The 24229-nt window shown below is 38.8% G+C and overlaps 1 long non-coding RNA gene across 2 annotated transcripts in view; it reads left to right on the forward strand.

The window, feature by feature from the left end:
* The window catches only part of LOC149122363 (uncharacterized), a 93250-nt gene extending 74440 nt beyond the window's left edge, over positions 1-18810 (forward strand). Inside the window, exon 3 of one of the 2 annotated variants that reach the window (XR_016220725.1) lies at positions 17426-18810. This is a non-coding gene — a long non-coding RNA (uncharacterized LOC149122363). The remainder of the gene's footprint in view (positions 1-17425) is intronic. The other variant, XR_016220727.1, reaches the window with a different exon arrangement.
* The last annotated feature ends 5419 nt before the right edge of the window (positions 18811-24229 follow it).

Consider the following 24229-nt stretch of genomic DNA (forward strand, 5'->3'; position numbering starts at 1 on the left):
TTGCATTTTACAGACAGAGGAATGAAAGGGAAAAGAAGGTGAAAGGGAAAAAACACAATGAGGTCCTTGCCCTCCATCAATTGTTGAGTGGTGAAAAGTGCCCAGGATTGATGTTCAACAGTTATGTGTTGAAGTTGACTGTGTTGTGGCTTACTTCCACAACAACATCACAGCGAGCAGAGCATGGGGAGGGGGAGAAGGGTGCTTACTCCTTAGAGAGGCGGATTATATTTTAGAATTATTTGACCAAAATGCAGACTTGTTCCAATTTGGACAAGGCCAAAATCATCTTTAAAAACAAACAAATTTAGGGAAATAAATGATATCTGCAGTGCATCAGGAGAGATTGTTTTTATGTAAATATGATTAAAATTTACATGGTTATGGCAAAACAGAGAGGAAGCCAAATGATATAAACAACTGGGCCAGATTTAAAATAAAACTAACAACAACAATAACAATGTTAACAAAACCATAGCTAATGTCAGGGCAGTAACTGTTCAGGATAGCCCAAGCCATCTTAGTGGGAAGTCAGTGACTTTAGTGGGAGTGAAGGAGATGAGATTTTCTTCAGATGATGAACTAAGAGGGGCATGCCTTTAAAAAGCAAGGTTGGCTCATCTTATTCTAGGATCTTTCTTGCTGTTTTGCCCTGTTGTGAACCTGGAGTTTAGCAGTGACACCTGCCTTTGCCTTCTTTTTTTGTGAAGTCTGCAGGGGGTGATAAATAGTCCTGATCCCCAGTTTTTGGAGAATGAAAGGTTAGACAGTCCAAGCTGTCTGCTATGACATCCCTAGCACTCCAGTGTCTTGGCGCCACTTGTGATATTTCTTTCATCACTTGAATCAACTTTGTTTAGGAAAACTATCAATACCGTGCCACAGTGATAAAGTAGATAAAATCTGGGTTGTATAGAGAAATTCTAGCCCAAGAAATCCTGCTTCCTTGGGAGACCCTTCTACCCTGGTATGTTTTCATGGTGGCTTCACTACTAGCATCCCTTCCCTGTTGGATCCCAAAACCTAGAGATTGCTCTTGTGACTGTCAAGATTTTCCCAGGATCAGCCCAGCCCCTGGTTCAGCTCCCTGGACTTCAGCTTTTCCAACCCCAATAAACTGGAGCCTTGGTGGACTCAACAAGGTCTCCCAGGGCTCCCTGGGGCAACTATTATTACAGCTTCAGCCACATTATGGTTTTAAAATGGTTGAATTAGATGATTTTTTAAGTCCCCTAAGCTCTAGCTTTCTATGAATAAATAGAACTTGTGGGCAGGCCTGGGAACAAACCCATCACATTTCTCTGGGAAAATTCAGTACCAATCCAAACAGGCTCAATAAATGAACTTTTGGCACATAATTTATTAAAGTTGGGGCTAAATGGAAACATATAGGCTTTGGAAGAGAACATATTGTGTCCATATTGGGAAGTGCCCAGGGTGACTCTGCTACTACAAATGCTAAAATAAATGTGGGACCTATTTGTTGAGTCTGAGAGAGCCCCTGAGTGCTTTGAGTCAATGTGGCAATGAACTTTTTTCTTTCTCTAAACTGATTTTCTCAGTTTAGGGATGTTTTATTGATGCAATGATGATATTCACTCATGGGAGAGCTGGGAGAATAATGGACTCTTTGGAAAACTGGTTTCATCAGAAAGGGCTCAAATAATTGGATTTACTTACTTAGTATATGATTCTATGTTGAATCTATGATTCTGTGTATACTATTCTCATTGAATTTGAAGGAACAGTGTGTAGGTAGGTATGAGTGTAGATATAACAATGTTATTTTTGTTCAATTTATGAAGGTACACAAGCATCCAAATGTGAGTATTCATAAAGCAAAAATGGAAAATTGTTTAAATACTGTAAATTAATTCATTTCACTTGAGAGAAACAGAGATTGAGGGGTAGAGATAGAAAGCAAGTGCTTCCATCTGCTGGTTTACTTGCCAGATATCCTGGAACCAGGAAGTCAATCCAGGTTGCCCACATGGGTGGAGGACTTTACCACTGGATCATCACTCTGCTGGTTCAATTCCCAAATTCACTCAATATCTGGGGCTGGCACAGGCTGAAGCCATCAGCCAGGAACTCAATCTGTGCCTCCCACTTGGGTGGCAGTGACACAAGTACTTGAGCCATCTTGAGCATAACCAGGCAGCCATAATTGGAAGCTGAGCCAGAACTTGAACAAAGGCACTCTGACATGGGATGTGAGTGTCCCCAGTAAATTCCCAATTACTGCACCAAGCACATGCCCTAATTTTAGATGTGGAACTAAAACAGAAAGAGTACTTGACATGGCCAGAGTCAGCCAATCTCCGAGACAGACTTTGCTAGCCCCACCATTGTCAACAAGTGCTTAGAATTCAGTTGAGAAACTCAGTCCTGATATTGGTTGATATTAATTAAACATTTTCCCAGTGAATGGGAGATCCATTTGATCAGGGATTCTTGATTGGGATTCTCAGAGGACGGGCCCATGTCTCTGGGCAAGGATTAATCAGGACTTCTGGGAGGATTATTCTCCCTCCATCCCCCAGGAATAGCTGAAACAGGTTCACCCACTTACTTGACTGAGGAACTTGTGAAAGACAACAAAATTAAACAGTCTTTAATAAAATTCCTGTAGGAAACTCAGTCATGGGCAGATACTCAGGTTTCTTTCCCACATTCTTGAATGTTGAGAACTCCCAATATTTTTTGGAGAGTGGCATTAGTCTTGCTGGATGTTGTGGGTACTCAAAAAGAGCATCATTTACGCATTCAAATCAGTAGTTGCTCTTGCACATTTTAACACTATTTGCCACCCAGTACCATAAACATATGACATCTCAACAAATTAATTCAAGATTTCTGTTTGACATGAAGCCATTTCAATTTGAATATCCTTGAAAAATCATATTAGTAGGAGGAGATCATTCTTAGACCAAGAGCCACCCTCTAGAGGTTCTCATAAGCACCTATGGTTGTGTTTAGGATTTTCTGTCTTCATCACCCTCTTCCTCCCACATTATTGCAGTAATGAGCCTGTGTGTTGGAGACAGGGAAAAAAAGAGGTCCCAAGCCTGTGTTTTAAATAAAAAGAGAATGCATTTGAGAAGAATAGTTCTTGGAAATAAGCCAGTAGGAAAATACTTCCTTTTTCAGCTGTAAAACTGGCCATTCTGCTTTCTATATAAAATACTCATTTCCATACATACACCCACACTTCTATTTCTTTTTTCTTTTTCGAGTGTGTACATTGGAACATCCTGGCCTGGGAGTGTAGCATGACCCTTGGCAAGATTTTTACCAGTTCTTAGAGCTTATTCTATCCTGATGCTGTCTACTTTGTGCACTTGTACTGTTTGGAGTGGAGAACTTTTTAAAACTACATTTGCTTATTCAAAAGACAGAATGATAAAGAGAAAGTAGAGAGAGAGAGAGAGAGAATCTTCCATTTGTTGGTTTACTCTTCAAATGCCCACAACAGCCAGAGCTGGGCCATTATGAAGCCAGGAGCCTGTAACTCCATCTAGGTCTCCCATGTGGGTGTCAGGGATTTAAGAACTTGAGCTATCCTCTATTGCCTCCAAGGCAGATTAGCAAGCTTGTTCTGATATGGGGTGTAGCCACGCTAAGCAGCAGCTTCACCTGCTGTGCCACAACACTGCCCCAGAGTGGATAAATTTTTTTTTTTTGTTCAGCAAAACTCTCCATCTGTTTGACAAAATATTTGCAGCATGGTTCATGACATCCATAAACTGCTATGTTTGAATATGGTTTGTGGCCTCTGAAACTCCTGCTGACATTTGATTACTACTGTGGCATTGTTGGCAGGTGGGCCTTTAAAAGGTGATCAGATCATTGAAAGGGATTAATCCATTTTTTTGTGTTAGTGGGTTGTTGTGGAGCAAGTCTGTTCTTGCTGCCTTGCCTATTTCCCAAGTGCTGACTTCTCCTTCTGCTCTTCTGCCTCGTCTCAGGCAGGACTAAAGCCCACACCAAAAGCTGCCCTCACATGGCCTCCAGGAATGTGAGCTGAAATAAACTTATCTTTTTATAAATTATCCCGTCAATGCTAGTTCATCGTACCCATTGAAAACAGACTGAGAGCTAGACAAATAATACTTCAGGTCAGAAATGGAAAGATAATGAGAATTTGCTACTATTGCACCTGACACACACACAAATTATGTCCGTGGAAACCTTGAAAAGCAAGGTAAAGCAGCACAGAAAGGGGAAGTCATGCCCTAATACCTTTTACATCTCAGGGATGTACATTTTGAAGGAAAGGAAATAAAAATTATAACCACATAGCAGTCTGCTACAGTAATAAATAGAGACATTGTATTATTACTAATTTCTATTTATCCTAACTTCTAAAACTTTTGAAATACATTTTTGAATAAAATTTCCTTGCCCTTTTAACCTGTCTGTATTTCTTCCCATTATTTATACTTCCTTGATTAGTTGCGATTAAACAGTAAAGACATATTCAAATATTTTTAATTTTTTTGCTTATAATCAATAAAATATCAAATATAATATCAAAAAATATCAAAAAAAATCAATAAAATATTTTGATACTGATTACATTAATTCCCTAAGTTCAAACAAAGGTACTTTAAATGTCTTTCATACTCATATTTTGCTTATTTTCTTTACACAACCCCATTTCCTGCTTTTGCTCAAAGTAACACAGAGTATTTTCTATTTTTGTTTTTAATTTTACTGTTCCCCAAGGCTTTCTTAATTCTGTTTTTCTTGGTTAGGCAAAATCTTGTCTCTGAATATTTAGACCATGGCTAAAGTACACTCACATAACATATGACTTGCTAAATGAATTTTTAAAACACTGCAACACTCCATGGCTTAGTGTCTAGAATTTTATAATTCTAAAAAATGATCTCTTTTTGTATTATTTATTTAATTTATCAGATTGTGAATCTTAAGGGATGGAAGTAATTGTCAGTGAAGTGCAATGCCCATGGAAACAGATAAATAATGGAACTTGAATGCATTTGCTAATTTTCTGCTTGACATAAATATTTTACTCTATTTTTGTTATGTCATATTATATTTAATTCCAATTTAAAGATCATAAAGTTATGGTTCATAGATGTTCAAAGGTTTGGCCAAATACATATTTTTTTTAAAAAAAGTGGTGTTCCTTTCACCTATTGCTCAAGTTGATTTTTCTTTTTTCTGTTTTTTGTGGAGCCCATGAATTCAGACTATAATTGGTCACTCAAAATATTTATTATTTTCAATTTATTTGAGAGGCAGAAAAATAGAAATCAAGACAGAAGCAGAGAAAGATCTTTGAAGTTGCCATTGTGGCATGGGGGGGAGGTTAAACCACCACCTGCAATGCAAGCATCCCATAAGGGTACCAGTTTGAGTCCCGAGTGTTTCACTTCCAGTCCAGCTTCCTGCTAATGTGCCTGGGAAATCAGCTGAAGATGGCCCAGGTGCTTGAACCTCTGTCACCCATCTGGGAGACCTGGTTGGAGTTCCAGGCTCCTGGGTTCAGCTTGGCCTAGCCCTGGCCATTGTAGCCATTTAGGGGAGTGAACAAGCTGATGAAAATATCTCTTTTACTCTCTCTCTCTCCCTCTCTGTGTGACTCTGCCTTTCTAGTAAATAATAAATTTTTAAAAAATTTAAAAAAAGATGTTCTATTTTCTGGTTTACTCTCCAAATGCCTGAAACAGCTGGGACTGGCTCAGGCTGAAGTCAGGAGACTGGAACTCAATCTGACTCTCTGACATGAGTGGCAGAGTCCCAGTACTTGAGCCATCATCTGCTGGCTCCCAGGGTAGCAATGAGCAGGAAACTAGAATCAGGCATGGAGCCTGTACTAAAACCCAGGCACTCTGAGACTGGATGCAGGTATCTCAAGTGGCATCTTAACTGCTGTGCCAAAGTCCACCCCCTCTTTTATACTGGTATACTTAAGGATATATTTTTTGGATGAATAATGTGACCATATATTGTTATCAAAAATATTTTTATATGAAACCATCTCTCCAAAAACTTTTACTTCCTTCTTCTGTTTAATTCTTTTTTTTCTTTTCTTTTTTTCTTTTTTATTTAGTAAATGTAAATTTACAAAGTACAGTTTATGGAATACAGTGGCTCCCCCCCCCCCATAATTTCCCTCCCACTCGCACCCCTCCCATCTCCTGCTCCCTCTCCCATTCCATTCACATCAAGATTCATTTTCGGCCCGTGCCGCGGCTCAATAGGCTAATCCTCCGTCTTGCGGCGTCGGCACACCAGGTTCTAGTCCCGGTCAGGGCACCAGATTCTGTCCCGGTTGCCCCTCTTCCAGGCCAGCTCTCTGATGTAGCCAGGGAGTGCAGTGGAGGATGGCCCAAGTGCTTGGGCCCTGCATCCCAAGGGAGACCAGGAGAAGCACCTGGCTCCTGCCATCGGATCAGTGGGGTGTGCCGGCCGCAGTGCGCTGGTCAAAGCAGCCATTGGAGGGTGAACCAATGGCTAAAAAGGAAGACCTTTCTCTCTGTCTCTCTCTCACTGTCCACTCTGCCTGTCAAAAAAAAAAAAAAAAAGATTCATTTTCAATTCTCTTTATATACAGAAGATCAATTTAGTATATATTAAGTAAAGATTTCATCAGTTTGCACCCACCCACACAGAAACACAAAGTGTAAAATACTGTTTCAGTACTAGTTATAGCATTAAATCACAATGTACAGCACATTAAGGACAGAGATCCTACATGAGGAGCAAGTGCATAGTGACTCCTGTTGTTGACTTAACAATTTGACACTCTTGTTTATGGCGTCAGTCATCTCCCTAGGCTCTAGTCATGAGTTGTCAAGGCTATGGAAGCCTTTTGAGTTTGCCGACTTCGATCTTATTCCAACAGGGTCATAGTCAAAGTGGAAGTTCTCTCCTCCCTTCAGAGAAAGGTACCTCCTTCTTTGATGGCCCTGTTCTTTCCACTGGGATCTCACTCACAGAGATCTTTCATTTAGGACTTTTTTTTCCAGGGTGTCTTGGCTTTCCATGCCTAAAATTCTCTCATGGGCTTTTCAGCCAGATCCGAATGCCTCTGAGGCCAGAGTGCTGTTTAGGACATCTGCCATTCTATGAGTCTGCGGTGTATCCCACTTCCCATGTTGGATCGTTCTCTTCCTTTTTGATTCTATCAGTTAGTTTTAGCAGACACTAGTCTTGTTTATGTGATCCCTTAGACTCTTAGAACTATCAGTGTGATCAATTGTGAACTGAAGTTGATCACTTGGACTAGTGAGATGGCATTGGTACATGTCACCTTGATGGGATTGTATTGGAATCCCCTGGCACATTTCTAACTCCACCATTTGGGGCAAGTCTGATTGAGCATGTCCCACATTGTACATCTTCTCCCTCTCTTATTTCCACTCTTATATTTAACAGGGATCACTTTTCAGTTAAAATTTCAACACCTAAGAATAAATGTGTGTTAATTACAGAGTTCAACCAATAGTACTAGAACAAAAAAAATACTAAAATGGATAAAGTATGACTACATTAAAGTGTTCTATCTTTTCTGCTGTTCTTACAACTTAACTTTGACATAGCTTCCATCAAGGAATGGGAACTAAGTTCTCTTCACTTGTGTCTGGTTGCCAATTATGGTAATATCTTATGATTTTAATTTTTTGAAAATTAGTTGAGAGGCAGAGAGACACAGACAGAAAGAGCAAGTGCTTCCATCCATTGGTTCACTCATCAAATCCCCCCATTGCCCTGAGCTGACTAGAAGCATGAATTCAACCCGGGAATCCCATGTGGGTGGCAGGAATCCAATCACTTGTTGCTTACAATGGTTGTCATAAGCAGAGAGTCAGAGTTAGGAGTTGAAGTTGGGTACTGAACTCAACCATCAAATATAGGACTTGGGTGGCTTAACTGGTGTCTTAGCAGCTAGGTCAAACTCCTGCTCTGACATTTTATGATTTTTATGGCCGGCCAATAAAAAGGTGGTTTTAAGCTTGTTCTTTTGGTAAATTCATTCAACCCAATCACTACACTGTTATGAAGTCCAAGCACTTGCTGACACGTCTATATGTAGAGAAACTTAAGGTCCAATACTTGAAAATAATATGTTTGAAGCACCTTGAAAGTTATTTTGCTATCCTCAGTTCAGTGGCACAGCTGACGTCACATGGGACAGAGGTAAGTCTTTCGCAATGATCTTTTTCAAAACTGAAGATATAAGGTGAATGGACTATTGGTGGTGTTTTGTTATATTTATTGTTATTCAGCAATAAACAACAAAAATGATTGTCAAACTTTGCTTTGGATTCATGGAAAACTTACCTTTGACAATTATTTTCATTGCACCACATCTCTGAATGAATTTAAACTTAATCTCATAAACATAATCTAAGAAGAGTTTCTGAATTTCAGGAGGACTTGCATACATATAAATAATTTCTGTTTTGTACTTATGCTGACCTGTTACAAAACTTTGTTTAGTTTGGCCAGAAATATTCAGCAAAAAAGAAATTATGTTTATTTACTCTGGACTTGCTGTAGTAGTATCAATAGGGGAAGTAACCTTTGTACAACTTAATGTTTTCAAAGGAATCTATTTGAGTTTCTGACTATGCCATTGCCATACAGTATATGACTTCTATCAATTCTATAACTGAATAAGTGTTTGATTTAACTCGTGGATATTTTTCCTTCTAATAATCTGCTCCTAAATTTCTTGAAACAAGTGAAAATGGAAACATAGCATACAAAAGCCTACGGAATATAGCAAAACAGTACTAAGAAGTAAGTTTACAGTAATCACTGCCTATATCAAACAAAGGGAATGATCTTAAACATACAACATCTCAATGCATCACAAGGAACTAGAAAAACAACAAACTGAGTCCAAAATTAGTAGAAGGAAAGAAGCCATAAAGATCAGAGTAGAAATACATGACATAGGGAATAAAAAATACAAAAGATCAATGAAAGGAAGAAGTAGTTTTTCAAAAAGTTAAATAAAATTGACAGATGCTTGGCTACATTAATACGGGAAAAAAGGGAGAACACTCAAATAAATAAGATCAGAGATTAAAAGCAAACATTACAATGGACACCATAGAGCTATGAAGAATCTTTAGAGACTATTATAAATAATTAACTATGCATAAACAAATTTCATAATCTAGACTAAATGGACAAATTTTGGTACCATACAATCACCTTTTCAAGATTTAATCATGAAGAAATGGAAGACCTGAACAGATTGATAATGAAGAACAAGACTGAACCAATAATAAAATTTCTCCTATCAAGGACAAGCCCTGAAACAATGCTGAATTTTACCAAATATTTAAATATGAACTAATACCAATACCTCTCAGATTATTTCAGAAATTGAAGACAAGAATATTCCCCCAAACTCATTCTACAAGGCCAGCATTACCCTGACACAAAAACCAGATGAGGACATGATGATGAATATACTCTTCTTTCTCCATGTTATAATTATTATCATGAATCCCTCATTTTGTGACATTATTATATGTGTTTTTAAGAAAAAATAGTGTATATGTGTATGTATATAATATCTATACATAAAATGAATAAGGAAATGTCACAAATTATTAAATTTTAAATTTATATAAATATATATATAATGATAAAAGACAACTACAGATCAATGTCTTTGATCAACATAAATGCAAAAATCCTCAACAAAATACCAGCACAGAAAATCCAGAAACATATTAAAAAGATTATTCACCATGATCAAGGGATTCATCTCAGGGCTGCAAGGACATCAATTTATACAAATCAATAAACATTAGGAGAATGAAGGATAAAAACCATAAAAGTCATCTTAGTAGATGCAGAAAAGTCATTTGATAAAATTCAACGTTCCTTCACTATAAAACTGTGAATGAACTATTTGTAGAAGGAATGTGCCTCAATGTAATAAAAGTCATACATAACAAGCCCATAGCTAGCATCATACAGAATGGGGAAAACTGAAAGCTTTCTCTTTAAGATCTCACAGAAGACACAGATGCCCACTTTTGTGATAGTTATTCCATTTCTACTGGATGTCCTAGGAAGAGCAATAGATCAAGAGAAATAAAGGACACTCAATTAAGCATGAGGAGCCAAAGTGTCACTGCAGATGACATGACCTTATATAAAAGGGTAACACAAAAGTTTCTGGAGACTGTAAGTTAAAGATAAGCTTATTTTGATGCAGAAAACTGAAAACTATGAGTAGTTTTTCATATTATACATTTCCAAGCACTTTTAAAAGACCTCTTATGTGCATGAATTAAAAAATTACACCAAAATAAACTTATCTTTTAATTCCATTTCTGTGACTTTTTTGAAGTATTTCCATTTAGAAAACCTCAAAAACTGTACCAGAAAATATTATAACGAATAAAAAAATTCAGCAAAATCAACATTCAAAAATCAGTAGAGTTTCTACATGCAATCATGAATTATCTGAAAGAGAAATCAAGAAAGCAATCCCATTTATAATAGTTACATGAAAATAAAATACCTAGGAATGAATATAACAAAGGGGTGAAATATATCTATGATGAAATTAATAAAGCATTGAAAGAAATTGAAGAAGACACACAAGATGGAAAGAATAAATATTAAAATATCCATACTGTCCAAAGAAATCTACAGATTCAGCGTAATCCTCAGAAAAGTATCAGTGATATTCTTTACACAATTAGAAAATTCATATGAAACCACGGAAAGCCCTGGATTGACAAAATAATCTTAAACCATAGTAACAAACATAAGGCACTTCACATGATTTCAAAAGCTACAATAATCAAAAAGGGCATGATGTTGAAATAAAAACTGGCAAAAAGACAAGTGGAACAGAATACAGAACCCACAAGTAAGCCTATACATCTAAAGTCAACTAATTCTTGGCAAAGGCTACCAAATATACCTTTAAGAAAGGACTATTCAATAAATGGTGTTGGAGCCGGCACCGCGGCTCACTAGGCTAATCCTCCGCCTTGCGGCGCCAGCACACTGGGTTCTAGTCCTGGTCGGGATGCCGGATTCTGTCCCGGTTGCCCCTCTTCCAGGCCAGCTCTTTGCTGTGGCCAGGGAGTGCAGTGGAGGATGGCCCAAGTGCTTGGGCCCTGCACCCCATGGGAGACCAGGATAAGTACCTGGCTCCTGCCATCGGATCAGCGCGGTGTGCCGGCCGCAGCGTGCTGGCAGCGGCAGCCATTGGAGGGTGAACCAACGGCAAAGGAAGACCTTTCTCTCTGTCTCTCTCTCTCACTGTCCACTCTGCCTGTCAAAAAACAAATAAATAAATAAATAAATGGTGTTGGAAAAACTGGATATCCATATGGAGAAGACTGAAACATCCATCTCTCCATCTCTCACTTTATACAAAAATCAACTCAAAATGGATCAAATATATAAATGTAACACCTGAAATTAAGAAACTACTAGAAGAAAACATAGGGCAAACTATTTAAAACATTACATAGGCAATGCTTTTGGGGGATAAGACCCCAAAAGCTTAATTGGTGCTTATTATACTAATAGACTTGCCAGTTAGGATGACTGCATCCCATTATCAGAGTGCTGGGTTTGAGTCCTGGCTCTACTCTGATTCCAATTTTTTGTTGATACATACCCTGGGAGGCAAAAGGTGATGACTTAAGTGATTGGGTCACTGCAACCCACATTGGATATACAATTTTGAGTTCCTGTCTCTTGGCTTCTTTTGAGCCTAGACCCAGCTGTTGGAGGCACTTGGGGAGTGTCCAGTGGACAGAAGATTCTGTCTATCTGGCTGTCTCTAAGCCTTTCAAAAAATTAATCAAATAAAAACTTTAAAATTACAATTTGGTACATGCTCAAGCTGACTTGCCCCAAATGGTGGAGTTAGAAATGTGCCAGGGGATTCCAATACAATCCCATCAAGGTGGCATGTACCAATGCCATCTCACTAGTCCAAGTGATCAATTTCTGTTCACAATTGATTATACTGATAGGTCTAAGAGTCAAAGGGATCACATAAACAAGACTAGTGTCTGCTAATACTGATAAAATAAAAAAGGGAGAGAATGATCCAACATGGGAAGTGGGATACACAGCAGACTCATAGAATGGCAGATGTCCTAAACAGCACTCTGGCCTCAGAATCAGCCCTTAAGGCATTCAGATCTGGCTGAAGAGCCCATGAGAGTATTTTAGGCATGGAAAGCCAAGACGCTTTGGAAAAACAAACAAACAAACAAACCTAAATGAAAGATCTCTGTGAGTGAGATTCCAGTAGAAAGAATGGGCCATCAAAGAAGGAGGTACCTTTCTCTGAAGGGAGGAGAGAACTTCCACTTTGACTATGACCTTGTCTAAATAAGATTGAAGTCGGCAAACTCAAAAGGCTTCCATAGGCAACTCATGACAAAAGCCTAGGGTGATTACTGATGCCATAAACGAGAGTGTCAATTGTTAAATCAACAACAGGAGCACTTACTCCTCATGTAGGATCTCTGTCCTTAATGTGCCGTTCAATGTGAATTAATGCTATAACTAGTACTGAAACAGTATTTTACACTTTATGATCTGTGTGGGTGCAAACTGATGAAACCTTTACTTAATATATACTAAATTGATCTTCTGTATATAAAGAGAATTGAAAATGAATCTTGATGTGAATGGAATGGGAGAGGGAGCAGGAGATTGGAGGGGTGCAGGTGGGAGGGAAGTTATGTGGGGGGGAAGCCATTGTAATCCATAAACTGTTCTTTGGAAATTTATATTTATTAAATAAAAGTTAAAAAAAATCCAAAAGCAAAAATAGACAAACTGGATTACATCAAACTAAGAAGCTTTATATAGTGAAGAAATAATAAAAAGAGTGAAGAGACAACCCACTCAATGGGAGAAAATATTTTTGAACTATACATTTGATAACAATCAGAATATGTAAGAAACTCAAACAATCCAATCTCAACAAAAATTTTGATGGCAATGTATCTAAAAATAATATTCCTCAAAAGAAGATATACAAATGACCAACAGACATATGAAAAATGTTCAGTATCACTCAGAAATATGGAAATTAAAATCCAAACAACAATCAAATGTCACTTCACAACAGTTATAAATCATCAAAATGACAAAAGGTAGCAAGTACTGATGCGGATATGGATAAAGGAAGTCCTTGGACACTGTGGGTGGGAGTATAGATTAGTACAAATTGTGGAAAACAGTATGGAAGTTTTTCCATAACTTAAAAATAGAAGTACCACATAATCCACTAGTCCTATTGCTGGATATATATTCAAGGAAAATAATATCAGTATGTGAAAGAGACATGTGCACTCCCATGTTCATTATAGCACTACTCACAATAGTTAAGGAGTGGGATACTTAAGTGTCCATCAGTCAATAAATGGACAAAGAAAACATGGTACATATACACAATGGAATACTCTTTAGCTATGCAAATTGGGTGGAATCCTCTAATTTGTGTCAACATGGATAGAAATGGATATCAATATGTTGAGTGAAATAAGCCAGGCAAGAAAGACAAATACTGAAAAATCACCGTTATATATGGAATGTAAAAAATTTGATGTTCTAGAAACTGTGGGTAGAATTGTGGTTGCCAGAAGCTGGAAAGAATGTGGAGATGGAGGGATGGGGAAAGGTTCATCAACAGGTGCTAAGTAATAGAACTATGTTCTGATATGGTGTTGTACAATCCAGATGACTATCATCTGTAGTCGTCCTATTGTAAAATACAAAATAGCTAGAATAAACAAAATATAAAATATACAAGTGCAATATATAATACAATATACATACAATATATAATACAAAATACAATATACAAAATATAAAATATACAAAATACAAAAAAGCTAGAAGAAAGGATTTTGAATGTATTTCCATAAAGAAATGTTTGAACACTAAACCATATATCCATACATTAATATATCACATATACTCCCAAAATATGTTCAATTTCATGTCAATTACAATAATTTTTAAAATGAAAACCTTTAAAAAAAGAGAAATCTGGGGTTGGCACTGTGGCGTAGCGGGTAAAATCGCCCACTGCCTGCAGTGCTGGCATCCCATATGGGCGCCAGTTCATGTCCCGGCTGCTCCACTTCTGATCCAGTTCTCTTCTATGGGCTGGGGAAGCAGTAGAAGATGGCCCAAGTCCTTGGCCCCTGCACCCGCGTGGGAGACCCAAAAGAGGCTCCTAGCTCCTGGCTTCGGATCGGTGCAGCTCTGGCCATTGTGGCCATTTGGGGAGTGAACCAGTGGATGGAAGACCTCTCTCTCTCTCTCTCTCTCTCTCTCTCTACCTCTACCTCTACCTCTACCTCTACCTCTACCTCTCCTTCTCTCTCTGTGTAACTCTGACTTTCAGATAAATAAATAAATCTAAAAAAAAAGAATTCAATTTCATTTACTCAGAGCCTATTCAGTATAGTTTTGATATCTTATTCACAGACTCTTAACATTTGTGCGTTTTTTTTTTTTAATTTCTTTTCATTTTCTTCATCTTACCACTTGTTCATAGACATCAAGGTGATAATTTCCAGCTGTCTAGGGTTAGACTTCCATTTGACAAGCTCATAAGATCATCAATTATACTGTTCACCTGCATATTTTATTATGGAATAAATGAACCATAACCTGTAAAGGTTGCCGAATGATAAGTATGACATGATTCATACCGGCTATTTGAAAGACGTATGTAGACAGCAACTTAGGAGGTAACATTTGTGGTGTCTCTTCAGTAGTACTTTCTAGAGGTCTGTTTATAGGGACACTAACCCCCAACATCTGGTGTCACAGCTACTGTAGCTTTGATTTCTCCTCCCCTGAAAAATAAAGCCCCAACTAGGGTCTTGTGTGTAGGTAATTTATTTAGGAACTGACCCTAGAAAACAGAAAGAGCAAAAGGAATAATGACATGGAAGGAGAGAAATTCATACCAAGAGTTATTTATTAAATTAGTGACTACTAGAGTTATAGGTGCTCAGTTCCTCTGAGAGATTCTGATGAGCTGTTTGGAAAGTGTCTCTCAAGGGATCAAAGAGAGTAAGAATGTCTTGATCCCACCCTCCATTGGTCAAGAATTGCCCCATGATGTATAAACTTGACTGCATCCCCAAAAATTGTACCTAAGAACCAAGTAGTTCCTATAAAGCTCCTTTGTAATATCAGAGGAATCCTAGGAAGGAGAGATCAGTGTGTTATATGTACAGTTGAGGTACTTTCCAATTATGCCTAAAAACAGATGATGTCCATGGAGTGTAGCTAGATATAAGGTAGACTGGAGGATATGAGACAGGGTAGCAAGGATACCTAGTATCATTTCCAAGGTGGAAAAAGAAAGAGAAAAATTGATTGATAGGTTAGGTGTCCCTTTCAAAAGCTCAGTTTTAAAGGTTCATGTAGAAAGTGTAAAAGTGCTGGAGTATTTTAGTAATAAGTCAAAGGATCTTGTAAAAGCAGGACTTAGTTGTAAAGATCAGAATTATTTGAGGGGCCGGTGCTGTGGTGCAGCGGGTTAAAGCCCTGGCCTGAAGTGCTGGCATCCCACATGGGTGCTGGACCTAGTCCCAGCTGCTCCACTTCTGATCCAGCTCTCTGCTGTGGCCTGGGAAAGCGATAGAGGATGGCCCAGGTGCTTGGACCCTTGCACCCACGTGGGAGACCTGGATGAAGCTCCTGGCTTCTGGCTTCAGATTGGCGCAGCTAGGGCTGTTGCGGCCATCTGGGGAGTGAACCAGTGGATGGGAGACCTCCCTCTCTCTCTGTCTCTCTCTCTCTCTCTCTGCCTCTCCCTCTCTCTCTGTGTAAGTGTGACTTTCAAGTAAAATAATTAAATCTTGGCGGCCATTGGAGGGTGGACCAACGGCAAAGGGAGACCTTTCTCTCTGTCTCTCTCTCTCACTGTCCACTCTGCCTGTTAAAAAAAAAAAAAAAACAAGAAAAAACAAAAAAAACCAAATAAGTAAAATAAATCTTTAAAAGAATTATTTTAGATTTAAATATATGTATGAATAATGTATATGTATAAACAAAATATATGAAAACAAGAGCTCCTAAAGTATTTTCTAGTTATAATTGACTGGGTTATCTAAGAAGAAAACCATAAGCCAATGCTCACTTTAGTGATAACTGGAGATAGGGTGAAACACTTGAAATACGTTTATAGGTATTATTGTGGGGGTGAGAGAGAATGAATGGAGACGAGGAAAGTCTAAGTCCATGAGAGTTATTATAAAGTTGAGAAAATTCACTTTCAAGCTGAACTGCATCCAAATACTATGAGAGTTTCTGAAAAAGATTGAGAAACTGTTACTTGTCATCTTGTAATCAGGGCTGGTTACATAAGTTGAAAATCCCAGTGTAAAATGAAAATACCAGACCTATTTTTCAAAAAGAAAAAAAAAAAACAGTAAGAAAATGTGGTTAGAGCACATAAAAGCTTTTTCGTTTTTCCCACGGCCTTGCTCCCAAATCATCCTGATTCTTTTTGTGTGTGCTTTGATGTCACCTTAAGGAAGGAAAAATTACAGTGCTCAATTATTAGTTTGCGTTTTCCCTTTCATCTTTATATCATGTAATGCGAGTTCTGAGTGTAAAATATCAACACATTTAACTTATGTGAAATCTCCATCATTATGGTTTGTATTTCATTGTTTGCCTCTGGAGAGTATCTGAAGCTAGCTGAAAAGACAAATAAAAGCCAGATTTCAGAGGTTGGAAAGAAGCACCTTGGGCACAAGGAATCTCTCTGAGTGAGGTTAGACCCATACAGGCACTCAGAGCCTTGCCTAGCAGACCAGGGCACACACATATTTCATAGGTCTGAGTAGCTGATACATCAACTTACTGGACCAGGCATGTACCCTTCTCATGGCCCACAGCCCCAACCCCATGGCAGGAAGGTGACTCTCAAGAATCTTTAGACTTCTGGATGCATTCAGCATTTGGATCAGTTGTTCTGTATTAGGATGTATTTTAAAATCCTATAGGCTATGTGCTGGATTTTTAGTTCAATCACATTCAGCTTGCTGTCATATAATTTGTCTTTTCTCTCCAACTTGCTGGGGTTCTTTGGGCTTTCATTCTTTTTTTAAAATTTTATTTTAAAAATAAGGTGGCTGCTATCCAACACTGCAGTCGTGGCTCTTTCCCTATCATGCTCACTTATCTAAATAAGATCAGTTTATCTCTTGAAACTTTAAGTTCTGCTTCTGAAAGAAGAGAAAAACCATTTTCTCTGACCAATGGACAGGATCTGATATGAATGTATATAAAGTTGGCACACAGACATGAATTCTGGAAAACCTAATATGTGGATACCGTTGTTTTATTTCTCTCAATATTAGTGCATCTCCACATTATAACTATTTTCTTTTTTTTTATTTTTTGACAGGCAGAGTGGACAGTGAGCGAGAGATACAGAGAGAAAGGTCTTCCTTTTGCCGTCGGTTCACCCTCCAATGGCCGCCGCGGCCGGCGCACCACGCTGATCCAATGGCAGGAACCAGGTACTTATCCTGGTCTCCCATAGGGTACAGGGCCCAAGCACTTGGGCCATCCTCCACTGCACTCCCTGGCCACAGCAGAGAGCTGGCCTGGAAGAGGGGCAAACGGGACAGAATCCGGCGCCCCAATCGGGACTAGAACCTGGTGTGCCAGCGCCGCTAGGCGGAGGATTAGCCTAGTGAACCGCGGCGCCGGCCCATTATAACTATTTTCTTCTTTTGAGCATAAGGAAAACATGAAGTGATGAACCTTTAGCTTGTATGAAATCTCAAGAACACTGACTTCAGAAGGCCAGAGGACAAGGTACACAGTGAACATGAGAAACAGCAAACATTGAGTTCATTTTGGAAGAGCTTGAGAAAAAGAATCAGCTTAGTTGACACCATCTACTCAGACCACACGAGTAAAAGGAAAACAGAAAGGAATTGGTACAGTAATTTATTGTAAGATTTATGATCTAATGTTTCATTGTGCAGTCATTTTGTTCCCAGAATATCCTAGTCAAAGACTTTGTGGTGACCTGAATCTGTCATTTCTTTCAACAAGGTCTGCTTTCCATCTCATCTTTGATTCCCAGCTGCCCTTTGGACTCACTTTTGATTATCATCAGTGATAATTTGGGGTGACATGCCACATGTTTCCAAACAAAGGGGATGAATAGTCTGGCATTTAAGAAAAGACTAAAAAAAGAAATATTTATCTGAAATCATGTAAATGGGAAGATGTGTCATCAAAGATTTGAAGTGATGGATGTGAACCAAAAATACCATGTACAACCTTGAAAAAGAACAAAATAGAAGAATAAAATTTCAAAAGGTATCACAAAACTATAGCAATTAAGACAGTGTGGCACTGGTAGAGCAGCAGATACATACATCAATAGAAAAGAACTCAGAGTTTAGAAATAAACTTACACTAAGGGTTCAGTTGATTTTCAGCAAGGGTGATAGGGAAATTCAAAGGGGGAAAACAATATTTTCAAGAAATGGTGCCAGGACAACTGACTAGCTACATGCACGAAGGGGAAATTGGACATCAAGTTTATAACATAGACAGAAATTAACTCAAAAGAGATCACAGACTTAAATGTAAGAGTTAACTCTATAAAACCCTTGCAAGAAAATATAGGAGTAAAACCTTTGTAACTTTGGGTTAAGAAGTGGCTTCATTTTTCTAATTAAAATTTTGTTATTAATATATTCATCTTGATTAAAAAATCATAATTGTATATGTTTATAGGGGGCAATGAGATGTTTCACTAAATATGTACAATGTGACATGATAAAATAAAATATCTTTATTACCTTGTTTATTTTTTGTTTTTATTTTTTGAAAAGATTTATTTATGTACTTGAAAAGCAGAGCTACAGAGACAGAGGGAGAGACTGAGAGAGAAATAAATCTTCCACCTTCTGGCACACTCTACAAATGGCCACATAGACCATGGCTGAGCTAGGCCAAAGCCTGGAGCATGGACCCAGTGGGTCTTCCATGTGAATGGCAGGTCCCAGATACTCTGGCAATCTGCTGCTGCTTTAACAGGTACATTAGCAGGGAGCTGGATAGGAAGTGGAGCAGCTGGTACTTGAATTGGCATGTGTACCGGATACTGGCATTGCAGGGAGTGGTTTAATCAGCTGCACCACAAAGCTGGTTACTACCTACCCTTTTTATGGTGAAACATTTGGAATTTACTCTTTTAGTTACTTTGGAACAAAATTGTAGAATACATTATTATTGACTATAATCATTCTGCTGTGCAGTGGATCTCAAAACCAGTTGCTCCATCTGTCTGAAAGTTTGCACCCTGAGATCAACTCCCCATCGCCTCCCCCCACCCACCTAGCGCCTATTCTACTCTCTGCATCTGAATCCAACTTCATGAGATTTCATGTATAGCCCTTGTCCATACTCCTGAGGAATCGTGGTTTTTCTACTTACTACTTGTTGAATTCTTTATTTAGTGGGGGGTTAAACTTATGATAATAAAGTAAATTGATAATATGTCATTGCAGAAGTTAAAATTAAGAAAGGAAGGAGGAGGGAAGGTGGGAGCAAGGGAGGGAGAGTCAGGTGGGAAGTATCATTATGTTCTTAAAACCGTGTACATGAAATACATGAAATTTGTTCCCTTTACATAAAATTTTTTAAAAATTTAAAAAAATACATGAGACCATGTGGTATTAGTCTTCCAGAGCCTCGCTTATTTTGTTTACCATAATACGGTTTCTTTAACATTGCACCAAAAGCCCAAATGACAAAGAGAAAGTCTAATAAACTGGATTTCATCAAAATCTGAAAACATTGTGCTATAAATAATGCCTTCAATAAAGTGAAAGGACAATGTACACAATGGAATAAGATGTATGCAAATCATGGTCTGACAAGGGAATTGTATTCGGAATATACTAAAGACTCTGACAACTCATAATTTATGAAAAATGTAGCCCCATTTTAAACTGGGGGAGGGGTGGGCATTGGTGCAACAGTTAAGACATTGCTTGGAATGTCCACAACCCATCTCCGAGTGTCTGGGTTCAAGTCTGATTTCACCATTTTGATTTCTGCAAATGTACACCCAGGGAGGCAGCAGGAAATGATTCAAAGTATTTGGGTCCCTGGCACCCATATAGTGGACCTGGCTCCTGTTTTCAATCTGGCTCAACCCTGGGAGTTGTGGGCATTAGGTCAGTGAACCAGTGGATGGAATAGTTTTCTTTGTATCTCTTTGATTCTACCTCTGCTTTTCAAATAAAATAAAAATAAAGAGTAAAGATAAGTTTAAAAAAATAAAAAGGAAACATTTGAATAGACTTTTTTTTTTTTTTGACAGGCAGAGTGGACAGTGAGAGAGAGAGAGACAGAGAGAAAGGTCTTCCTTTGCCGTTGGTTCACCCTCCAATGGCCGCCGCGGCCTGCGCGCTGCGGCCGGCGCACCGCGCTGATCCGAAGGCAGGAGCCAGGTGCTTCTCCTGGTCTCCCATGGGGTGCAGGGCCCAAGCACTTGGGCCATCCTCCACTGCACTCCCTGGCCATAGCAGAGAGCTGGCCTGGAAGAGGGGCAACCAGGACAGAATCCGGCACCCCAACCGGGACTAGAACCCAGTGTGCTGGCGCCGCAAGGCGGAGGATTAGCCTACTGAGCCATGGCGCCGGCCTTGAATAGACTTTTATCCTATGAAAATATAAAAAATGAGACATAGCAAGGTGCAACGAGACCGTGAGACAACAAAAAGCCCAGCAGCTTGGATTGAGGCACACCAGGTGAGATCAGATTGCATGGGCTTTTGCATCTTGTAAAAACAGCGGGAGGGAGAGCTTAGTGAACTGTACCTTCTTGAGTCCTGCCTGGATCCCTCAGAACAGCGGGGCAACTGCTCATGGAGGGAGGTGGGGAAGGGGTACGTCTCTCTCTCTTTTTTCCCTTCTCCTTCTGCAACAGCGACCTGCAGCCAGTGGTGGGAGTGCTGGCGCTATTTTTGGACACATGAAGGTAGTGTCACTGCAGCTGGTGTGTGTGCACCCAGCAATTATTGGGCTCGCCCTCCACCCAGTCAGTGGAGGTAACCACAGCAGTTCAAGAGCAACCTATGGAGATGGTATCCACTGTGTCAGTTGGCAACGGGTTGGGAGGGGCAGCCATCCCTACGGAAGGGAAGTGCTGCCTGTGGGACTCGCATACACGCCCAGCACAATTGTGAAGCAAGCGGGGCTGTGGCTGAAGGGTATTTTTCATGGCCATGATCCAGAGATCTTCTCAGAAAGAAAAACCTGCGTTCCCCACTAACATCAAATCCGGTTGGGAGGATTGGACTCTACCCAGCGGGCTGGAACACACATGCACAGTGGCTCTGGGAACACACATGCACAGTGGCTCTGGGAATACCTTGGTTTCCTTGTGGACAAGACAAGCTAGTGTGGTAGAGTGGCCCCACTGGCACTCTTTGACCCTGAAAGCCCTGGGAGCTGAGACTGAGAAAACACTAGATTCTAAAATGGGCAAGGTAGAGCATGTATTAGGCCATAAAGCAAGTCTCACCAAATTAAAAAAAAATCAAAATCATACCCTGTACTTTCTCTGATCACAATGGATTGAAGCTTGAAACCAACAACTCAAGAGTCTCAAAAACATATGCAAACACATGGAGACTAAACAACATGCTCCTAAATGAACAATGGGTCACTAAAGAAATCAAAAAAATTCTGGAAACAAATACAGATGACAATACTTCATATCAAAACTTATGGGATATAGCAAAAGCAGTGTTAGGAGGAAAGTGTATAGCGATTAGTGCCTACATCATGAAAATGAATGTCAACAAATAAATGAGCTGTCAAGGCATCTCAGAGATCTAGAAAAACAACAAAAAACTAAAACAAATTAGTAAGAGGAAAGAAAGAATTAAAATTAAGGAAGAAACAAACAAAATTGGAACCAAAAAAAAATAAAATAAAAAGATCAATGAAATCAAGAGCCAATTTTTTGAAAAAATAAACAAAATTGACACACCATTGGCCCGACTAGCAAAATTAAAAAAAAAAAAGAGAAGGCAAAGACCCAATTTAAAAAATCAGAGATGAAAAAGGAAATGTAAAAACAGACATTTAAAGATGAACTCATTCCAATTTTCCTCAAGCTATTCAAAACAATTGAAAGGGAAGGAATCCTCCCAAATTCCTTCTATGAATCCTGCATCACCTTAATTCCTAAGCCAGAAAAAGATAACAACACAGAGAGAAATGTAGACTAAAATCCCTGATGAACATAGATGCAAAAATCCTCAACAAAATACTATTCAATGGAATCCAAAAATACATCAGAAAGATCATTCAACCAGACCAGGCGGGATTTATCCCTGGTATGCAGAGATTGCTCAACATCTAAAAATCAATAAATGTAAACCATATTAACAAACTGAAAATAAAAAAACATATGATTATCTCAATAGATGCAGACAGAACTTGAAATAATTCAACACCCTTTTATGATGAAAACCTTAAGCAAACTGGGTATAGAAGGAACATTTCTCAACATTATCAAGACAATTTATAACAGACTCACAGCCAGAATCCTACTGAATGGGGGAAAACAGTAGGCTTTCCCATTAAGTAGCAGGGTATAAAATCAATGCACAAAAATCAACAGCCTTTGTATACACAGGCAATGCCATGGCTGAGGAAGAACTTCTAAGATCAATCCCATTCACAATAGCTACAAAAACAATCAAATACCTTGGAATAAACTTAAGAAAGGACGTTAAGGATCTCTACGATGAAAATTACAAAACCTTAAAGAAAGAAATAGAAGAGGATACCAAGAAATTGAAAAATCTTCCATGCTCATGGATTGGGAGAATCAATATCATCAAAATGTCCATTCTCCCAAAAGCAATTTATAGATTCAATGCAATACCAATCAAGATACCGAAGACCTTCTCAGATCTGGAAAAAATGATGCTGAAATTCATATGGAGACACAGGAGACTTCGAATAGCTAAAGCAATCTTGTACAACAAAAACAAAGCCGGAGGCATCACAATACCAGATTTCAGGACATACTACAGGACAGTTGTAATCAAAACAGCATGGTACTGGTACAGAAACAGATGGATAGATCAATGGAACAGAATAGAAACACCAGAAATCAATCCAAACATCTACAGCCAACTTATATTTGATCAAGGATCCAAAACCAATCCCTGGAGTAAGGACAGTATATTAAATAAATGGTGCTGGGAAAATTGGATTTCCACATGTGGACTGATGAAGCAAGACCCCTACCTTTCACCTTACACAAAAATTCACTCAACATGGATTAAAGACTTAAATCTACGACCTGACACCATCAAATTATTAGAGAGCATTGGAAAAACCCTGCAAAATATAGGTACCGGCAATGACTTCTTGGAAAAGACCCAGAAGCACAGGCAGTCAAAGCCAAAATTAACATTTGGGATTGCATCAAATTGAGAAGTTTCTGTACTTCAAAAGGAACAGTCAGGAAAGTGAAGAGGCAACCAACAGAATGGGAAAAAATATTTGCAAACTATGCAACAGATAAAGGGTTGATAACCAGAATCTACAAAGAAATCAAGAAACTCCACAACATCAAAACAAACAACCCACTTAAGAGATGGGCCAAGGACCTCAATAGACATTTTTCAAAAAAAAAAAAAAAAAAATCCAAAGGGCCAACAGGCACATGAAAAAATGTTCAAGATCACTAGCAATCAGGGAAATGCAAATCAAAACCACAATGAGGTTTCACCTCACCCTGGTTAGAATGGCTCATATTCAGAAATCTACCAACAACAGATGCTGGAGAGGATGTGGGGAAAAAGGGACACTAACCCACTGTTGGTGGGAATGCAAATTGGTTAAGCCACTATGGAAGTCTGGAGATTCCTCAGAAACCTGAAGATAACCCTACCATTCAACCCAGCCATCCCACTCCTTGGAATTTACCCAAAGGAAATTAAATTGGCAAACAAAAAAGCTGTCTGGACATTAATGTTTATTGCCGCTCAATTCACAATAGCTAAGACCTGGAACCAATCCAAATGCCCATCAACAGTAGACTGGATAAAGAAATTATGGGACATGTACTCTATCGAATACTATACAGCCGTCAAAAACAACAAAACCCGGTCATTTGCAACAAGATGGAGGAATTTGGAAAACATCATGCTGA

The sequence above is a fragment of the Oryctolagus cuniculus genome, chromosome 14 (genome assembly GCF_051225735.1).
Source record: "Oryctolagus cuniculus isolate XC-2025 breed Fujian yellow rabbit chromosome 14, ASM5122573v1, whole genome shotgun sequence".
Classification (NCBI taxonomy): Eukaryota; Metazoa; Chordata; class Mammalia; order Lagomorpha; family Leporidae; genus Oryctolagus; species Oryctolagus cuniculus.